A 20,766-nucleotide genomic window follows, 5' to 3' on the forward strand; every position below is an offset into this window, starting at 1 on the left:
GGGCCACCAGCCTAGAGATGCTTAAATGATGGAAGAGTCCCAGTTATTTTGTAGGCATGTATATTTTCTAAGTCTGAGCTAGATTTCCATTTAAGAGAATCTTTTTATAGAAGTTTATATTAAAGTCTGTCAGAGGTGTTCTAATATTTTTTTTCTAGTGCTATTTTCTAAATACAGTCAAGCAAGGAGTACCAGTAACTTTAGCAACCAATTTAAATTTAACTTGTATAAGAACAAAATAATAATATACCATTAAAAGAAATTTCATTATAAATTTTGTACATTTTAATTTAGATTTACATTATTTTAATAAAACTATATGAGACAAAGCAATTAAAAACAATGGGCAAATAGTAAGCAATTATCACAAATAGTTATAAACAACTGGCAAAGACAAAGCAAAATTTGAAGCATAAAAATTTGTTACCTAAATGAGTCCCAGTCCAGAGTCTGTGAAGCAAAAGCAAACTCTCCCCTTCGCCCAGTGATCTTGGTGGTACCTCCAAATGATATAGGGTAATGAAACGCGCAACCTACCATGTCCACGAGTTCACATTCTCTAAAACCAAAGGATGAATTTTAGGAACAATGGAGGGGAAGCAAAGAATATATTTATTGAGAGAAAGCAAGCTTCCGTCAGAAGAGAGACAGAAGAGGTCCTGAGCAGTTTGCCATGGATTCTGTCTTTTCTAGGGACTTTTATAGGGTAAAAGCATGGGTTCAAGGTGGGTAAGACTGGGAACTTACAAGGCAGATGGGCATAAGGTGGGACAGAAGTATAGTTAGCCAATAAGGTCAATGATTCAGGTAAAATTGATTACATTAGGGACAAATGGGGAAGCAAGTCATGTAGAAAGTGGGCATTCTTACAGAGCAGTGACACTTTCTTAAGAGATGGGAACTATTTACGGTATCAATTCTCAGGATATTGGTGTATTTGTATGGTCTTTTGTCTTGAGGCCTGGCCCATAGCAGGAGGCATCAGCTTCCCTGGCAGCTGCCAGGTGTCTGCACTGGCTCCATTGAGGACCTAACCATGTTTCACTGCCTATAATATTTTTAAATAGCTCAGCTGCCTGCAACAATTTGACAGCTCTATTTTAGGTGTTAAAAAGGATCTCAAAAATAAGCACGTGAAACTAAGTCTTGTTATACACTCTTCACCAAAATCCAGTCTTTATCACCTCAGCAGCCATGCTGTGCCTTCAGCTGCTCAGATCAAAACCTGGGAGTCCTGGTCCAGTTTTCTCCTCATGTTCTCTATCTGATCCATCATCAAGGTAATTCTTCTGCAACAGATTCCTAGACTTTTATCTCTCATCTTCTCTACTGTGCCTCTGTCCTCCCTTGTCTGGGATGTCGCACTGGTGACTTCCTACTGATGCTTGTGGTTCTAGTTCTTCTATCAGCACTCTGGCCTTCATGTGTAGCCCAGCTGATTCCTTAGAGCATCAAGCAGATCACTGAAGTAAATTCTATGCTTTAAAAGATGCAATAAAAAACCTAAAAATTACCATTGGTCTATGAGGTCCTTCGTTAAAGGCCCCTGGGCAACTTCTCTGTCTCCATCCCCTGCAAGTGACAAGTTCATCCCATCCTGTTTTCTTCAAGAGGTCAAATTCATAAACAAAGCCTGGGCGTGGTATTTGCTATATGCATGTCTAAAAGATGCATCCCTCAAATCTGTTTTTTCCCCCCCAGGGGTATGTTTTTTGAGACAGGATCTTGGTATGTAGTTCAGGCTGGCCTTGAGCTCACTGTTAGCCTAGATTGGCTTTCAACTTGCTGTACTCCCCTACCCTCGAGTGCTGGGATTACAAGTGTGTGTCACCATACCCAGCCATATCGCTCAGCTCTTTAAATGGCTCATTCTACATCACCCTGGTTTTAAGCTCTTTTTGCCTGACACAGGGCTTCTCTGTCCACCCAATCCACTGAGCTCCTTAGTTACTCCTGGTGATTGCTATGGTTCGGATGCCCCAAAGTCTCCCATTTGGGGGTGGGCATGGTTGGAAGGGCAGGTCACTGGGATGGTGACTAGGGAGAGAGTATTCTTTCCAGCTCTTCCTTTTTCTCTCTGTCTCCTGGCCACCAGTAAGCAACTTGCCTCTCTGTCTTGCCCTCTGCCATGCTATTTCTGTCTTGGAGCCAAGTAGTGATGGACTAAGCCAAAGTAATCCTCACCTCGTTTAAATTGTAGGTGTTGGGTATTTTGTCTCAGTGACTGGCAATGACTAATACAGTCATATTTGTTTTATTTTCTTCAAAACATTCCCTAAAATTACCTTTCTTATTTATTCATCGTTGCTTGCCTTCTTGACCATGATTGGCTTTTCTGCACATTCTTGTATTCTCAATGTGCTAGCACTATTCCTGATATGATGGGTGTATATTTCTATATTTAAACACTATTTTGAATAAAGTTAAAGTAACAGAAAGAAAAGGGAAAGAAAGTAGAATTTTATAAACTTAAATTTAAAATTATTGAAAACCTTGACAGGAAAAAGGGCAAAAGTAGATAGAGAAAATAAAAGTTTTACATTTATTTAAACCAGGGTTTTCTTGTAGCTGTGGATCTTTACATATTCTGTTCTCAATTTGTGATTTTCCCAACATTATCTTGTTCATGAATTCTTCTTGGACAATTTCTATATTATGATATATGATCCCACTTCTTGATGAACCAAGGTGTTTTTTGGATACTTACAAAATCTTATATCAAGAAGAAAGGCAAGGGTGAGCTGCAAGATTTAGTTGTGTACCTCACCTGTATATTACTGAACTTTATGAACAAGAAATAAAAAACTCTAAATATCAATTACTCTGAGGCCAAATCAAGAGCTGAATCCTATGGCACAGTTAACACTCATCTCCCTGACCGCCCTTGCTACTCTAAACTACAACTGAAATGGTGAAATAATTTATTGCTAAACATCATTGAATTTACTACTAAAGAGCTGGTCCCTTTCCTGGACAACCTAAATGCTAGCTAGTCTGTTCCTCAAAATAATTTCAAAGAGTATACATTATCGGTATGGCGTTTGCAAAGTTAAAATCTGAGACCCATTGGAGCCTTTGCTCAAGGTCCAAGGCTGTGCTGTAAATAAGTGGAGGAAGGAGGTGACTGATGCCCAAGGCTACATTTTTTCCCTCCACCTACAAGGACTCCCAAACAGCTTTCACATATCCTGTCTATAAGAGCAGTGACTGTCAGCAGGGCAAGTGGGTGGAGAGGGAAGAGAAATCTGAGAAATGAGAAGGTCTAAAATGCATGCTTTGTAGGTGGGGTAGAGCTGGGGGAGTTGAAGTTCACAATATATTGCCCGAGTGCTTGGTATTCATTTAGATATTTTTTTTAAAAAAAGCAAACGTCTTTTCATTCATAAACCGTTAAGACTTTAGTATGATCATTTAAATAAACAACCTCATCCCAGTTTTTTCCCTATAATGATGTATATCTTGAATTTCTAAATCTGCTAGGTTATTTAACTTCTCTGAGGCTGTTTTATCTTCCATCCAATAAGGATCAGAGCTCTAACAGGAGTTAGGAGGTAAGTACATCTTGGTTTATATGAATAAAGTGCTCTATAAAAATTAATTAACTTATACTGTACTTCAAAATAATTCCAATGAATATATGTTATATACAGAAAAATAGCAAAGATAACAGTCAGAAAGATGGTAGGGATCCCATAGAGGACTACAGTATATTAATGAGATAAAATACTTCATTTTGCTCTGTTTTTTTTGGTGTAGGGGTTAGCTGGGGAATCTGATCAACATCTACAATATTATCTTTCTAGGAAAATTAGTCTCAAGTTTACTCACAAAGAAAATGTTGACACAATGGTCAACATAAAATGAGGTCTATTGGTGTTGAATCCAGAAATTGTCATCTTGATAATATGTCATCCTTACCCCTTGAACTAAGCACCAAAAAACTCCCAAATAAAAACAAAACAAAACAGAACATAAAACACAAAAAGTCCAAACCAAAACAACAATATAAAACCAAACCAAAAACAATGACAACAACAACAACAACAAAATAGATAAATATTCCTATTCAGGCATGGTGGTGTACTCCTGTAATCCCAGGATTTGGGAGGCTGAGATGGGAGGATCTCTGTGAGTTTGAAGCCAGCTTGCAGTACGCAGTGAGACTTTGTCTCAACTCCCCACAAAAGCCAAAAAACAAAAGCCAAAAATAGTACAAAATTTGAAAGGTACAGCAAATGTACTGTGATCAAGAGATGGTTAAAAAAACTATCTTATTTGGTATTACCTACCTATGTATACTTTGATATTTCTGCTCAGAACCTTTTTTTTACTCAATTGTTCAGGTTTGATTTCTTATGGTAGTCAAACAAAAAAGTTGTATTTTATTTTTGCATTCCATTTCTAGATTTTTAACATCACAGTATTTTACAAGGGGGTAAATGAGTGTTTAGGTTAAGCCCACCAGAACCCACAGGCTTAACAAAGGAGTATATTCACACAAGAAGTCAATAGAGAAAGCATATGAAAGAAAACGTGAAAGCTTCATGTGTAAGAATCAAACCTTTGCCTTTCCCGCCCTCACTCTGAGTCCCTTTTTCCTTTCACCCTCTTTTGCCTTTGTGTTCCTTACTCCTGCTACTGCCCTGTGGTCTTCAATAAAGGTAGCTTCCTGCTACAAAAAAGAACAGAAACTCTGTTTCCTGTGTTGGAAGATGTGCTCCCAGGTATTGTGGGCCATTTACTGATTACTTATTAGGTAAAGAACCTTGCTTGTTAACATTTTCCTATTTTGCAATTGTATGATGCTTTTTTTTACCCTCGGAAAGCAGTTTCACTTCTATTACCTAACTTCAGAGGCGCTGGACTGTAGATTACAACTTTAGGCTGCCTTTATCCTATAAACAGTGTGAAGTCAGCAAAACAGCAACAGCAACAACAACAAAACAGTGATGCACGGATTGTTTATGAAGACTGTTTACAAGGACACTTTGTTTTCAATGCAGAGTGAGGAAGGGGCCTGTCCCCTGAATAGTCATTACCGGATTTCTCTGGTGGATGTGTTGAACCAGGGGAGTCACCAAGCAAGCTGTTATTGTCAGGAGGGCAAAGTTAAACTCTTCCCTTAAACACCTTCAAGTTGCTGGAAGATCCAGAAGCGAAAATCCTGCAGTGAGGAGGAAAAGATTTTCAGCAAAGTGGAATTTAAGACGTGTGCCCTCTGGTGCCCAAGGTAGTAAAGGACATGGGGTCAATGAAATCCCAACTAATTTGTGAATGTGAACCAAATATGTTGAAAGACTTTAATTTCTTGATCAGGTCGGGGAAGGGGTGGGGGTGAAGGAGAGTGTGTTGTCTGAAGCGCTGACATAAAGGTTTGTAGATATGAAGTGTCTACATGGAGGCTGAGAAACAGGACAGCAGGAACTTGTGAATATTCAGAAATGTTCTAACCCAGAAGTGGCGCATCTCGTCAACATTCACGTTTCCCTCTCAGATTTCATATTATCATTAATAAAAGGAGTAACATTCTCCTCACTTTGGAAAGGGCAGAAATTGTTATCATCAGCAAGGCTATGCTTATATTGAAAAATAAGTGAAAAAGGGAAATCATACAAAATCGATTTCTAGGGTCTAGGGATTTAGATCAGAGGCATGAGTGCCTGCCTGGCAAGTGCAAGGTTGTGAATTTGATCCCCAATACCAAAAAAACCCCCAAACAAACAAAAACCAAAAATCTATTCCTAAGTTGCAAATTTGGTACTATACATACCATCAACCTACATATAACAAAATTGCTTGGTTTTTTGCCTCAATGCATCTGCACTGACATTACAAAATCTCAGTGTCCTTATTGCTGGGACACAGTACTATCTGGTGCTGGGTTTCCTACCCATCAGTTTCACTTGCATCTGCTTTGGGAGAGTTGAGAGTGTTTGGAGGCCTGTTGTTTCCTTGTTTCTTCATTATCCTGTGTGTGTGTGTGTGAGATAAGGAGTTAAGGTCAAATGCAGTGAACAGAATTTGTCTATTTGGCTTTATTTATCAAAAGAAACTGTTTACTACTTCAAACTAGTCCATTTAACTGGGTTGGATCCTGTCACTGTGCTGTAAAGACTTTCTAGTGGTTATAACATCAACAGATTCAGCCACGGATCTATTGGATTTATCAATGATCAACATTAAAGTTGAAGCTTACTTTGATAATTTCACCGTTTGTGATACCCCTCACTGCTATTTGTGGCTCATCCGGGATATGGAAGATGGGGGAGAGAGAGGAAGGGGAAGTGTCAGTAGTAAGTGCGGAAGATGAATGTCAGTGGGTAAGAACTAGGCGGATATCAGACTCCGCTGGAATTATTTTTATAGGTGAGCTAAAGGCCTAGCATTAAGGGGGATTGAGAGAGTGTTTGTGTAGGCGGAAGGAGGCATGCAAATGGGAGAAGTATATTTAGACATCAAGGGATGCTGTGAGATTGTAAGAACCATTTAATATACTTCTAAGCAGTTTTATTTGGATCCTCTAAGCTCAATTTTTTTTCTAAGCTCACATTTTTTTCTAAGCTGTTGAATGCTACTGTTTAAGTTGTAGTGCTGGTTAATTCTTATTCTCTAGAGCTCTTACATAGTCCCCTGTTATGTCATTAGATAAGTGGGGAGCAGGAGTGGGGAAGGCAACAAAGTGATACGATGAGGAAGAGAAAAAAAAAGAATAGGGAAGTGGCCAGGCATGGTGGCACATGCCTGTAATCTCTGCACTTGGGAGGCTGAGGCAGGAGGATCGCTGAGTTCGAGGCCAGCCTCGGCTGTTCAAGGCCAAGAGTGAGCCAGGTGCCACGTCTGTGCCTGCGGGTGCTGTTTCTCTTGGACCTGCCCGCAGAACCCAGTGCCCCCCCAGTTTGGCAGAGGCTCCCTTTGGCAGGGTGGAGCAGTGGGCAGGGCCTCAAGCCATCGTAGGCCTGTCCAAGTTTTGGAGAAACAGTATGAGAGCTCATGGATCGTTTTATTTATTAACTCAATTATCTGTTCTGTTCTATCATCTTTGAGCTCACTAGTCGCCTTATTGATCTGTTTGTTGTTTCATTTTTTTTCTCCCTTGTATTATCATTTCAGATAATTCAGCTGTTAGACTTTGATTTTCTCCCTCTCAATGCCCCATATATCAGCTTTTTGGGGAATTGGGAGCTAGTTTCCTTGTTTTATCATGTTTCTATTATTATTTTTGTTGTTGTTGTTGTTGGTGGTGGTGGTGGAATGTGAGTGCGGAGTCTTCCAAGACAGTGATACTCAAAAGACTGTTGCTTACATGGCGATCTTTTTCGTTATTGTCTATACTCCAGCAATGTGCTCTGCATTTGGCTAATTACAGGCCTTTGCTTCAGTCTCAAGATCTGTTCACCTCTGTTAATTTGGGGAGGAAAGGGTACAGTGTAATTGGTTTATTTTCCTAAAATGGACAGCAATATTGTTGATGACACAAAGACAAACTAGAAATTTACACACAGTAAAAACCAATCAATAGCAGCACCACTGCCTGACAAGAGCAGCAAAATCAGCAACAATAACAGAGTCAAAGACAAATCGGATACTGATGTACCATAAGAACCAGTAAAAGCTACCACTGTACCACCCTTAGCAATAGAAATCTGAGTCTATAATACAGACACAAAGACAAACCAAATACTGACCCATAGTGAATATTTATTAAATGCAAAAACTATATCATCATTAGCAATAGAAAAAATTAATAATAAAAACATTCCATCAAAGATTAATAAAGCTTAATAGTAATGTTAGTAAATAGTAATGTTAGTAATAGTAATGCTAGTAAAGATAGAGGACTAGCTGATGGGAAAATCAAAGAAATAAAATCTGGAAGATAAAAGATGAGAACAAAGTAGATATACTCAAGGAGTAAAAGAAAATTAAGAGAATCAAATACAAATAACAGAAAAGAACAAAAAAGAAAAAACAGAGAGCAAAATAAGAGAAGGAAAAAAAAGAAGCAGAGAAGAGAGAAAAAATAAAAAAGTCCCCAAACTCCCAAAACTCACTGAAGAAAAGTTGTCACGGGACTGGAGATTTAGCTCAGCAGCATAAGCGCCTGCCTTGCAAGCAGGCAGTCGTGAGTTTGATCCCCAGTACCAATAAAAAGGAAAAAGACAAAAAAAAAAAAAAGAAAAGAAAAGAAAAGGAGTCACGAGTCAAAGAAAAAGTCCTACACTGCAGTTTCTTTCCAGGGTTTGAAGTATTGGAATCTATCAGACATGGAGGAGGGACAGTGAGTTATTACCAAGACCTATTTTGTTTCTAAGCATAATTTTTGTTTTGTGAATGCTGTATTCACTCCAGTCACTGTCGGTTTCCATGTCCTCCTGTGCACCCCGAGTTACAATTTTTCCCACTTCAGTTTATGGCCTGTGGGTTGGGGAAGTGCGCTCCCTAAGAGACTCCTCTGTGCATACACCCAGCCTATGGCAACTGTCCACGCCAAGGCGAATCCCTGATCACACTGGCAGACAGGTAAAGTAGCAAATGACCGAGCTGTTTTGGATCTATGCAGCAGGATGAGGAGGGTGGGTCAAGCCTGCTTAACTTAACGCCAGTGATTTCAGTCCTGTCCATTCTAAAGATCACACATCTGACCTGGTTTCTCATCAAAGAGAATAACCCCTTGTCACTCCTATCCTCTGCCTCTTGCAGAACAAGTCCCCCACTCCCATAGATGATTGTAATAATTTGGGGGATTAACACTGACTCAGAGCTCACATGCTACCTACCAAGTTCTTAAAAGAGCACTTCTTATGACAGCCCTAGGGTGCACACATTTGAAGGTGCTTCACTATTTCTAAGGATATGCGCCATCTTGCCAGTTATTTGTGCACAGGTTTACATATTGCATTTGTAAAATAAATTCTACCCGTGCTACTTTATGCTTTTAGAAATGGATTTTACTAGTACAGCTTGAAGCAAAGGAGTGTGGTGAAGGTAGATTGAAGGATGGCTGGTCGCCAGAACAGGACAGCATCCATAGTATTAGGACAGTTTATGCCAGAGGCTTTGTTCTGGAATGTGGTCTTCGGCAAAAACTTAAATGTCAGCACACAGAGACTCCAAGAAACTTTAAGGGCTGACAAATGCCAATTAATTAACTTGCAATGGGAAGCATAACTAGAAGCAGGCCTCAGATCCCTGGTTAGCACATTGTGTGTCTATGGGGAACTTTTATGCAAAGCCAAGTTATAATCCAAAGGGTTTTCGTGAGAGCAAGCTTTCAAACTGTGAATTTCCAACTAGAGAGAGTTGTTATCCACTGGGGGATAGGTAGAGAGAGGAGACTTTTTTTGGGGAAATTTTTTGTGTGTGGCTTCTTTCATTTTTTTCTTTTTAGCATATATAATTGAAAAAGGCATGACCTATATTACAATTAGATGACTTTGTTGTTAAAATGCAAATCGTATTTCTTTTATGATTAAAATCATAAAAAAGTAAAGTTTAACACAATCTTCCTGGCTAGTGACTCAGCTAGGAGGGTAGCAATGTATAAATCAGACTCTCAGGAGGATCTAAGTTGTTTTTTTTTTTCCTTTTAAAATGAGACACAAAAACATTGTTTACCTGAGACACTAAACAAAAGCCATATATGATGCAACTAACATTGGCAGGGTTTAAATTAAATTTTCTGTTTTAAAGTTCTTTCTTACAGCTCTCACAGCTGGGTGTGGTGGTGCCTGCTGGTAATCCCAGCACTAGTGAGGCTGAGGCAGGAGGATTGCTATGAGTTCGAGGTCAGCCTGGGCTACATAAGTGACTTCAAGTAAGCCTGCACTGCAGAGTAAAACGCTGTCTCAAAAAATCAAAACAAAAAAAAGTGCTTTCTCACAAAACAGTATTATGATGAATATAATCATATATATTTTATTATTAGTCACCAACTGTGGGAACTGATGAAGAAGTATCCAGGTCACTTAAATAAAGTATTATGTATTTTACAGTATACTACTATAAATAGTACTATAGTTTTGTGATCAAATTCTGCAGGTAGCCCAAACCAATACGCAAATATAGCAGACATTTAATGATCTGCACTGATTTTTCTCCCTTCTTCCTTTCCATAAGACTCCATTTTTATTGCAGATTGCTGTGAATTCTGAGAAGAGGATTCTGCTCTTATTTCAACTTCTTGAACTCAGCAGTTTTTTGTGACCAAAACCAGTTACATCAAAGTGAGTCTGAGATTCTTTTTCTAATAGCAACATGAAGATGGGTTGTCTTTCCAGATTCTTTTTTCATTCCTTTTTTCTCCTCTTTATCCTCCCTACTTATTTTGGTACCGGGAATCAAACTCAGGACCTCGCGTGTGACAGACAGGCACTTATGCCACTGAGTTGTATCTCCGGCCTTATCCATTTATTGACTTCGTTTCCATTTGAAAAGATCTACTTCCTGTTTCCATCTTTGGTCACTGGAAGGGCTGAAGTGCAAAAGAGGTCAACACCAGCAGAGACAGGCCAGAGAAACAGGAAGGACGGGGTCTCGGGCAGTACAGAGGCCACTGGGTCAAGATGGCGTGAAAGGAACACTACCAGTGGGCTTGCCTGGCATTTGTCTCAAAAAAATTATTTTTCATTGTTTCAGTCTCTTTAGTGATAGTTGGAAGCACTAGTGGGAATCTGCTTAATCTGGATGGCTGAATTCCTTGTCCTTCGACAGGCTTAACAGTAAAGCAAGTCACAGAGAAGAGGCTGTGGTGAAACAGTCATAATTTTAGCTTTTGCTGCACATCAGAACCTAGATCAATTAAATTAAAATCTGTAAAGGCAGGACACGGACATCAGAATTTTTAAAAACTCCTATGCAATTCCTATGAGTAATTTAGGCTGAAAACTACTAGTGTAAGTACAATCTGGCTTTGCCCATTCAATGACATCTGTAGGTTAAATGTCCTAAGTGTATCTCTCCATTTGATAAAAGAAGCTGACATTTGAGATTAATGTAAAATATTTGTGTGATATAAAAGCAAAATATATGCAAATTTTAGTCCTTATTTATGCAGTATTTAAACATGTGTGTCTGATTTATTTCACTTGAAAGTATGGTCTCATTAGCTAGAAATGTCTCAAGCTTATCCTTCTTCATGGCAGAGTAATACTCCATGGTCCACCCCCCCCATCTTGTATGCAAGTTTTGTACAGTACTTCATATATTATTCCTCATTCTTCTCCTCTTTCTCCATTCAGTGTTTTTCAGGCACTTTCCATGTACCACCAGTGACAAACACCAGGGAAAAAGGAAGAGAAAAACATATTTCTTTTTATAAAAACATAGATGTTACAATACAGAAAAGGTGGCTCTACGGTAAGAACATCATGAGACACTGTGTGCTCAGAGCAGGGCCTCCTAGAAACTTGTAGGTGCCGGAAGGTCCAAGTTATACAAGCTTCGCGTTCAGTGTCACAAAAATGAGGCAGCTAAATGAACATCGCCAGGAAAAGGGAGAGCGCTGCAGAGATGAGGCTGGTTAGAAAGGCTGCAGCCACATTCTGAGGCTTTGCATGGAAGAGGGGAGGCCTAGTCAGAGCAGGCAGGAGAGGGGCGAACCGGAAGCAGGAACAGGGACCCGGGCAGGAAACTCGTAATGGGAATGGAGAGAGATGGGTTAATTTGTTCTTCTTTCCTCCATTTTAAAAAGTCAGTGCATGCCTGCATTACATAACAATTACATTCTTTGTGGGAGTTAGCACCAGGATATAACACATGTCACTTTTTTTTCATTCCTTTTTTCTCCTCTTTACCCCCTGTCCCTTTTTTTGGTGCCAGGAATCAAACTCAGGACCTCACGCATGACAGACAGGCACTTATGTTGCTAAGTTATATCCCTGGCTCTGTCCACTTATTGACTTCTTTTCCATTTGAAAAGATCTACTTCCTCATTTCCTGTTATCTATTTTCTTTTTTCTTTTTTCCAACTCATAACCTCACACTTGCCAGGCAGGTGCGGTGCCATTGAGCTGTATTTGTAAGGTGCATCTGTTTTCCTACAAGTGACTCAAGTTTACTCTTTTTATGGCAGAGTAGCACTACATTGTGTATAAATGTCACATTTTCTTTATTCATTCATCTGCTGATGGATATGTAGGCCACTTCCAAGACTTAGTTATTACGAATCGTGCTGATGTAAACATAAGTATGCACGTATCACTGTAATGTGACTTTAACTCTTTTGGGAAGGTATCTAGGAGAATAGTTGAGTCAAACGGAATTTCTAGTTTTAGTATTCTGAGTAATCCCCATACTGATTTCTATACTGATTGTACTAGATTATATTCCTACCAACAATGTGGAAGGCATTCTTTTCCGCCGAAGTGTTGCCAGCTTTATTGTTTGACTGCTTGATGACAGACCTTTTGTCTGAAATGAGATGGGATCTCAGTGCTGTTTTAATTTGCATTACTGCAATGGCCAGCAATGCTGAACATTTCTAATGTAATTACTGACTACCTGTACTTCTGTGAAGTGTCTGTTCATTTCAGATGGTCATTTTGGGATTGGGTTCCTTTTTGGGGGATTCTGATTTTTGGAGTTCTTTATATATTCTAGATGTTAGTCGTCTGTCCAAGGAACGACTGGCAAAACTTGTGCCCAGTATTTTTTAGATTGTCTCTTCACTCTGTTGTTTCCTTTGCTTTGCAGAAGCCCTTTAATTTGATGTGACCCCACTTGTTGATTCTTGTTTTCTTGGGTGATTTGGGTTCTGTTCAGAAAGTCCTCACCTATACTTATACCTTCACGAATTTTACCTATTTTGTCTTCTTGAAGATTGCTTAACATTTAGACATTTGATTTTAGTCTAGTATTCGGTAAAATATATGGATCTAGATTTAGTGTTCTGTATGTGGACGTACAATTTTCCCAGCACCATTTATTGAAGAGATGATCAACTGAGGAGAGGATTTATTGGGTGACTCAGAGGGTGGTGGCAGTCTTATGCTGAGAAGGATCCTGCCTTAGATCATTTTTAGACTTAGTAACCTTAGTCTTAGTATGTAGGAAAGGATGGCCTATCCCAGTGAGATAATGGGAAATCTCAAAAGGGTGACCAATAATCTGAAGCCTCAATTGATCCCTTAGATAAGCATGTAAAACTAACCACTGTGAATTTGTGGGTGCCAACATCTTTCTCTGTGTTTGAGTTGATCATGTGGCTTTTGTCACTGCTTCTGTTTATGTAACGCGCTGTATTTATTGATTTGCCTATGCTGAACTATTCATGCACCTCTGGGATTAAGTCTACTTGGTCACAATGTGGGTCCTTTTGGTGGGTAGCAGTTGAGACAAGGCTGAGCTACAGGTCAGTGAATTCCTTGGGACTAGAGCAAAGCCAGTCCAGCAGGTGTCCAGCCTTGGTGCTCCTCCCTGTTAACAGCACAGGTAACACTGAGAATGTTTCGCTTTCAGTGTTCTCAGCAAAACACTGAGACCTTGTACTTTCAAACTCACAGCACACTTCTTTCATTTTTTTATGTACAAAGAAAGACGCAGACTGCACTGGGCTGGCATTGCATCTCCATCAAACAGGCCAGGTCCCACGGAGTCCTAGCTTTTCTTTTATGTGTCCAGTTTTTTCTTACTCTCCCCTCGCCCCTCTGGCTACATGGGTCAAGGCACTTTTTGATGATTTGTTGCACTGTTTGACATATTGTTGAGGACTTTTGCATCTAAAAATTGGTCCATCTAAAGATTGGTCTATGGTTCTCTAGTTGGACCCTTGTTTTGAAATCAGTAATGCTTGCTTCCAGGAATGACTGTGGAAGTACTACTCCACCTCTTGACTTCATTGAAGAGCTTGAGGAATACTGGCATTAGATTTTCTCTGAAGAACTTATAAAATTTGACAGTGAATCCATTAGGGTCTGGAGGTTCCTTAGTTGGTAGTTTTTTTTTTTTAAAGTACTATTTCTATTTCATTTCCTGTCATTGGATTATTCAGTTTTATATTTGGTTCAGTTTTAGTAACTCGTATGTATCTAGGAATCTCCATTCCTTTCAATTCTATAATTTATTGATGTATAAGTTTGTAAAGCTGTTGCTGATAATCTGCAGGATTACAGTAGTGTTTTTTGTGATTTCATCTTTTTTAGTTCCAAAAATGCATTGATTTGGGTATTTGCTGTTTTGGTAAGATTGGTTAAGGTTTTGTCAGTTTTGTTTATTCTTTTGAAGAACCAACTCTGGTTCATTGTAGTCTCTGTTTCATTGATATCTGCTCTGATCATTAAATTTTTCTTCCTTGTTCTAGCTTTGAATTTGGATTTTTTTTTTTCTAGGATCTTGAGGTGCATCATGAAGTTACTCATTTAGGCTCACTCTATCCTGATGTGACATTCTCGGCTATAAACCTCTCTCTTTGGATTGCTTTCTGTCCCATAAGTTTTGGTGATTTTTATTTTTTTTAACCAGGGATTGAACTCACAACCTCACACTTGCTAGGCAGGCGTTTAGCTCAGCACTGTTGCTACTGAGTTAAATCCCTGGCCGAGTTTTGGTGTTTTACTGGCATTATCATTTAATTCTAGGAACTGTTTTATTTGTTCCTCGATTTCTTCTGTGACCCATTGATTATTCAAGAATGTATTGCTTAATTTCTATTGTTTGCATAATTTCTGTGGTTTCTTCTGTCATTGTGTTATGATCTGATAACATGCATGGTATAATTTTGATTCTTTTGCATTTACTTTGGCATACTTTATTGATTTATATGTGGTCTACTTTGGAGAAAGTTCCATGTGCTGCCATGCAAGCCTACCTATGTATTTGTGCACTCTACATGCTTGTTCTAAAACAATGCCCAACTTTTAGATGCATAACAATTACAAAAATTTCACCTTATCAAAGTATGGAATTTTATAAAATTAATGTATTTGTACTACACTTGGTAATATTTATCTGTGTAGAGTTTGTTATTTGTTGTAGCTCTTCATCTATCTAATGCACTGAATTTACGTTGTTTATGTACTTTTGTATGTCCTCCAGTCGCTCAAGAGCCCCAAACGAAATTGGCTACAACTATTTCATTTCAAGAAGTGTCTATGGGAGCTCTCGGCATATCTATTTTAAAATTAGTTGAGAAATGTCAAGAGTGACCTAAAGCGGAAGTAAGTGTCCTTTTCTTTCTTATTATCTGTGTGTGTGTGTGGCGCTGGGGACTAAACCCAGGGCCTTGTACATGCAGTGAGCTAAATCTTCAGCCCTTTTCATCTTGAGACAGAGTCTCATTAAGTTGCCCAGGCTGGTCTCAAAATTGAGCTTTTCCTGCTGTAGCCTCTGTAGCATCTGGGATGATAGGCATGTACCACCTCACTTAGCCAAATGCCCTTTTCTTTATTTCTCTATAGAGTTTAAAACATGTCAAGTGATTTTTATCTTTCCAATTTGAAAAATATACAAAATGTATATTGGAAGACACAAATCATTAGTTGATTTCCTAAAGCTGGAAAATGCTCACAGTACATTTTTTTTTTTTTTTACCGGTACCAGGGATCAAACTCACAACCACGCACTTGCAAGGAAGGCACTTATACTTATGCCGCTGAGCTAAATCTCCAGGCCCCATACACTTTTTTTTGGCGACAGGTTCTCAAAATAGCTCAAGTCAAATTAGCCTTGAACTCAGTAGATAGCCCAGGATGGCCTCAAACTCACTGCAATGAGCCTCCTGAGTGCTGGATGACAGATGTTCAGCACCATACCTGGTCAGAATACTTGTTACTAGTAAGAAATACTTCAATTAAAATTAAAAAGGATACAATAAAATCTTAGGGTTGATTTCAGCTAAACTGTTTCAACAGTTCATCAGCAAACTCTTTACCTAGTATAACTTTTGAGAAAGATAAAACACTTAGCCCAGAGGTGGGCATGGTGGCTCATGCCTGTAGTCCCAGCATTCAGGAGGCTGAGGCAGGAAGATCTTTGCGAGTTCAAAACCAGCCTGAATTGCATAGCAAGACCCTGTCTCAAAAAAAAAAAAAAAAAAAAAAAAAATTCAAACACTTAACCCAGTGGAGAATCACTTTTTTTTTTTTTCTTTCTAGTAACTGACTAAGAAGAAACTGCTTTCACACTCTTCTAATTTATATCTGGGAAGAGAATTAATTCTTAGAAAGCCATCATTTTAGAAAATATATTACTAAATCTGTTGGAGATTCTTTTTGAACATAAAATGTAATAAATTCCACAATAAGACCAAGAATATAACAATGGGGTATTTAATCACAAAAATGGCAGGAAAAGCTACACGCTACAATATTCATGAACCTTGAAAACATGCTTAGTCAAAAAAGCCAGACATAAAAGGTCATCATTTGTCCAATTCTACTTACATGAAATGTCCACAATAGTAAACCCAGAGAGAGCAGATTCATGGTTGCCACAGGCTAGAGGGGAAAATGAGGAGTGGGTGCTGGTGGGAACAGCTTTCTTTCAGGGGTGTGCTGTAACCTGATAGCAGAGATGGCTGCGCGACTTGGGGAACATATCAAAAACCACTGAATAGTGCAGTTTGAAAGGATTTTATGTTTATGTGACTTGTATTTCAGTAAGAACAATTTTTTTTTAAAGGGAAGGAGGTTTAATGAGGGTTTTGGCATGAAGAGAAATTGTTCTAAGGGCCTAAGAAAGGCATGGAATTTGATACTTACGTCTTGGCAAGGACAAAGAGTGGAAGGAAAAGGCATAGAATAGAATACCCAATAATTATATCCTTGAAAACCTAAACATTTTAAAAAAAGGTTTCACATTCCTCATACCAAAGGATAAATCAGTTTTGCCTTTTGACAACTACACAGTGAGTTGCTCATTTTTTCAGGTATTAAAAAAAATCTAGACCCTTTTTATTATGTTTCAGAACTTAAATTTGCTTGAGTTTTATAAGAATTTTTTATTTTCTTAGAATAGTGTATGTTTTCCACATCATGCCAGGAAATCATATCCTAACCGTCTATAGTTGCCCTAGTGAAACTCAGATTTCTATTTTTCTTTTCCTCATTCTCTGAATTTTAATCATGTGGTTTTATTCTCTGAGTTAACTGAGAAGCCTTTTCGTTCTGTGAACTAAGCACATTCCTTTAAAACCACAGGCATCCAGTTCTCATTGGATTTATGACAATCACAACATTGGCATGCAGGTGAAAAAGAACTCAATTTGCTTTTCCCATCACACCTCTGGTTACCTCAGGGAACCCCACTTCAGTGGAAATGGAGAAAAGATAACTGTTGCTATCCTAACTAGGTCCAAATATTCCCTAGCACTGTACTGACTTAAGCTTTCTTCGGCAAAACTTTACAACCCCAGGCACTAAATCATATTACAGCTTTGCTTTCTGGATGGTGGTACAGTTTCAGTGAAAGCATTGCCAGCAGACATAAGACTAGAGGAACTCCCCACCTTCAAAATAAACCCCTCAGGAGATCCTTTTCTGCAGCCTAATGAGCTTATGGATTAAACTATTTTAGAGGATAGAATGGCTTGAGAGCATAAGCATACTAAACTCTGGGAAGATTAAGACTTTATGCTTTGTTCGACACACATGGATCACTCTTAAGCACTTAATATTTAACAAAATTGAATCTGGACCATGTGTAAAAAAAAAAAGCTAGATTCAAAATTTGATGTTTTTTCCCTATCAATACAATACCATACGTAGGTAGGCAGATTATAGACAGTGTGAGTAAAGAGTGAAAAAATTATTAGCAGATAGAAGACCTTATCATGGTTGGAGAAAAAAAACTTTTTTTAAAGCTCATTTCTGGGCAGACTGTTACACAATAGAGGAAAATGAAAAGAGTAGTCCTTTCTAACTAAAAAATATTGATTGAAGGTCCAGTAACATAGGGCCATATAATTAGTAACATTTCTCATGATAACAAACACAATTTATGCTAAAACTATAGAAGTTTATTTTATAAAGTTGGATTCAGAATAGCAACAATCAGTAAAAGTCATGGTGTAGCGTACATCAGTACAGCTCTCTGTATTCCTAATGTTCCTTTTCACTTTAAGGTCATTAAGGAAATAATACTTTACTTTACTTTCATATTATGCTATGTAGAATCTTATGAACTTACTACTATCAAGAATACTTAAATTGTTTCAATTCCTGGGCAAAAAGGAGCTCTAAAAACATTAAAGTCCAGTAAGCTTCATTGATGAATTAAACATATATTTTAGTGCTACATTTTCATTTTGATAGGATGTTTTACAAGGCTTAAAAATAATGGGTTTATTCTGCTTTTCTCAATAAAATATTACTTTCAAAACTGGTAAATTTGACTGAACTAATCTCATTCATGGTGAAGCTGTGTTTGTTCTGTTCTAATGAAACTTCCAGTTTGAACAAAATAGTTCATTTAAAGCATGGTGGCTTTAGAAGCGAACATATTTAAGTTAGAAGCAATGTGGAATGGATATTCTAATGAAATATTTGCAAGTTTGTAGGTGGAAAGGCACAAAAATAACATGGTTATGGAAATTCTAGAAGACTAAGTGAAAAAGGGATTTAATCACAGACATATCTAAAAAAGTTAAGTACAGAGAAAAGTGAATAAATCATAAGAAGACTTCAATACAACAGCTGACACAACTTCCTCACCATAAAGGCTGCGAGAAATTACAAAGTGGTGTTGTATGTTTTCCTTTGGTGATTAAAAATAACATGGGTAATTTTATGCTTAGATGTAATGCATAGAACAAAACTGATTTAGATAAAAGTTGTGAGATTCCCACGCTTCTTTCACTAATATGGAAAAATGTAAAGGACTTCAGAACAATCTATATATAAAATTCTCAGTCTGTTTATTTGAGTAATTTGAGTTTTTAAATAAGTTTTCAAAAGCTGAGCTTTTTGGAGATCTGTAACTCGAAGAATTAAAAATTTGGATGAAAATATTGTATAAAGATAAGATTTAAGTTCCCTTTCTCTTTCCTTTGGAGTTTATAAACCTTTTTTCCTACATATGATGAAGTATTTGGATTCATTATAGAAATTAAAACGAAAGATATATCCATTATCTTATCATCCAGAATTAACATTGTCCTCCAGTTTCACAGACTATACTGGATATAATACAAGGCCCCAGGATAACACCCTCTGTGCACACAACGCTTTCGGTAATGTCCAGCACTTACTGAAGACTTTTGAAAGTTAATACTCTGCTGACCATTCTGTGTACGCTGATTCATTTAAACCTTGCAAGCCTACTGTTGGTAATCTTAAGATTTGTCTTTCAGAGCTGAAGAAATTAAGGACTTCTCAGTGCATTGAGGATCCATTAGAAACTACACAGTCTAAATTCAAATGTTCCTCTCCAGGTTTCCAGACCAACTTCTTCACTGCTTCACAAAATTATTCTGCTAAAGGTTACACACTTTAAAGGCTTCCACCCACGCATCGTTTACACACCTCCTTCACAGTTCCTCAAACTTTCCTTATTGTTAAGATTGTTGTCTTCTAATGGCAACTTTATCAGTCTTCCTATTAGCTGGAAATAAAAATAACAAAATAAATTTGTTGAAATTTTGTGAAATACTTACACAGCGTTCCAAAGAGTCAAGTGTATGTAAACTCTGATACATACACTAATATGTGCTTACAGCTCTGCTGCCAGATGTTGCTATTTTGGCTTTGAGACATGAAGGACATAATTCTCAAATCTGATCATGTATCAGCCAATCTTTTTTTTTTTTTTTTGGTCTTTTTTGTTTTTATCGGTACCAGGGATCGAACTCGCGACTGCCTGCTTGTAAGGCAGGCGCTTATGCCACTGAGCTAAATCCCCAGCCCTGTATCAGCCAATCTTAAAAAACAGAATGCTTATAATCCAGAAAGCTTCAGTAAAATTTTAGATAGTTATAGATGTAGACACACATTATCCAGAGTCAGGATACATTAGACATGAGAACAGTGATTGTTTGTAGAAAACTGTTTATATATAAGTTACAAAAATATCAAATATGCCATAAAACATAAGCAGAGGAGTCCGTAAAGTGTGCAGTGTTTGAGCAAGAAATGAAAGGGGCTCATTTGATGAGTGACTGTACTAAGAATTTAGCTTCAGACCTCAAAAGTAGGAAGACTGCTCTCAATTTACCCTCTGCCCAAAAGCTGAAGAAGCCAATACACCATAGAAACAGACTACAGTGAAAGGCCAGGAGGCTTGGGTCAAATAAATACTGTAAATAAGAAGATTTACACACTTTGTTTTGATTGGGGTAAGAAGAGTGGATTGAGGTGGAGAAAGGGTTACTGAGGCGACAGAGCTATTATTTCAGTCTTGGTGGGGCCAGCCTCGTTAATTTTCCTTCAAATGTGGAAAAATGCGAAGCTCTAAGAGCTCCTTTTATCATATAACCTTGGCGAGCAAGTTGCGTTTCACTCCAGTGACATGTGCTGATTCATGTGATACATAAAGTTCCTTTTCGTTGGAGGTTGTCAATATAAGAATTCTGTGAACTGAGGTGTCACTATAATTAATTAAACATATCTGATTACAGTTTGCTAACATCTGATAACACAGTTGCTTTGTAACTGCGGCGCATACAAGCTGTAGGAAAAGGGTCGCCTGCAGGGGACAATCCATGGCAATTTCCAGCATGCTTTTTGGCCACTGGCCTGTTTCCTGTTAGTCTCTTTGTGCTCTATAAGGAAAGACATATTTCACTCTGACATTAAAATCACTTTTTGGTGGGGGGGGGGCATGGTACTGGGGATTGAA

The sequence above is a fragment of the Cavia porcellus genome, unplaced genomic scaffold, assembly GCF_034190915.1.
Source record: "Cavia porcellus strain 051 isolate PalLab524CR breed Dunkin Hartley unplaced genomic scaffold, mCavPor4.1 scaffold_5, whole genome shotgun sequence".
Lineage (NCBI taxonomy): Eukaryota > Metazoa > Chordata > Mammalia > Rodentia > Caviidae > Cavia > Cavia porcellus.